This window comes from Arachis stenosperma, chromosome 4, assembly GCF_014773155.1.
Source record: "Arachis stenosperma cultivar V10309 chromosome 4, arast.V10309.gnm1.PFL2, whole genome shotgun sequence".
Taxonomy (NCBI): Eukaryota; Viridiplantae; Streptophyta; class Magnoliopsida; order Fabales; family Fabaceae; genus Arachis; species Arachis stenosperma.
This window is the reverse complement of record NC_080380.1, coordinates 50,907,552-50,909,041: the sequence shown is the minus strand read 5'-3', so window position 1 is coordinate 50,909,041 and position 1,490 is coordinate 50,907,552. Positions and strand designations below refer to the sequence as shown.

The following is a 1,490-nucleotide window of genomic DNA, read 5'->3' as shown; positions in this document are numbered from 1 at the left end:
GGAATCTTTATGGTCTCATTTTGAGCCTCAGATTCCCATAGTTCCTCATTAGGAAACTCATTGGAGGCCAGTGGACGTCCATTGAGGTCTTCCTCAGTGGCGTTCACTACCTCTTCCTCCTCTCCAAATTCGGTCATGTTGATGGCCTTGCACTCTCCTTTTGGATTCTCTTCTGTATTGCTTGGAAGAGTACTAGGAGGAAGTTTAGTAATTTTCTTGCTCAGCTGTCCCACTTGTGCCTCCAAATTCTTAATGGAGGACCTTGTTTCAGTCATGAAACTTTGAGTGGTTTTGATTAGATCAGAGACCATGGTTGCTAAGTCAGAGTGGCTCTGCTTAGAACTCTCTGTCTGTTGCTGAAAAGATGATGGAAAGGGCTTGCCATTGCTAAACCTGTTTCTTCCACCATTATTATTGTTGAAACCTTGTTGAGGTCTCTGTTGATCCTTCCATGAGAGATTTGGATGATTTCTCCATGAAGAATTATAGGTGTTTCCATAGGGTTCTCCCATGTAATTCACCTCTTCCATTGAAGGGTTCTCAGGATTATAAGCTTCTTCTTCAGATGAAGCATCCTTAGTACTGCTTGGTGCATTTTGCATTCCAGACAGACTTTGAGAGATCAAATTGACTTGTTGGGTCAATATTTTGTTCTGAGCCAGTATGGCATTCAGAGTATCAATCTCAAGAACTCCTTTCTTCTGATTTGTCCCATTGTTCACAGGATTCCTTTCAGAAGTGTACATGAATTGGTTATTTGCAACCATTTCAATTAGTTCTTGAGCTTCTGTAGGCGTCTTCTTCAGATGAAGAGATCCTCCAGCAGAGCTATCCAGAGACATCTTGGATAGTTCAGACAGACCATCATAGAAAATACCTATGATGCTCCATTCAGAAAGCATGTCAGAAGGACACTTTCTGATTAATTGTTTGTATCTTTCCCAAGCTTCATAGAGGGATTCTCCTTCCTTCTGTATGAAGGTTTGGACTTCCACTCTAAGCTTACTCAATTTTTGAGGTGGAAAGAACTTTGCCAAGAAGGCATTGACTAGCTTTTCCCAAGAGTTCAGGTTTTCTTTAGGTTATGAGTCCAACCATATTCTAGCTCTGTCTCTTACAGCAAAAGGGAATAGCATAAGTCTGTAGACCTCAGGGTCAACCCCATTAGTCTTGACAGTGTCACAGATTTGCAAGAACTCAGCTAAAAACTGATGAGGATCTTCCAATGGAAGTGCATGGAACTTGCAATTCTGTTGCATTAGAGAAACTAATTGAGGCTTAAGCTCAAAGTTGTTTGCTCCAATGGCAGGGATAGAGATGCTTCTCCCATAGAAGTCGGGAGTAGGTGCAGTAAAGTCACCCAGCACCTTCCTTGCATTGTTGGCATTGTTGTTGTTTTCGGCTGCCATGGTTTCTTCTTCTTTGAAGATTTCTGTTATGTCCTCTACAGAGAATTGTGCTTTAGCTTCTCTTAGCTTTCGCTTCAAGGT

General features: G+C 41.7%; 1 non-coding gene across 1 annotated transcript; it reads left to right on the top strand.

Annotated features, from left to right (window-relative positions):
- Nucleotides 1-896: 896 nt before the first annotated feature.
- On the top strand, nt 897-1,004 carry LOC130977874 (small nucleolar RNA R71). The gene has a single exon (XR_009085547.1). It is a non-coding gene; the product is annotated as a small nucleolar RNA R71 (small nucleolar RNA).
- Nucleotides 1,005-1,490: the final 486 nt, after the last annotated feature.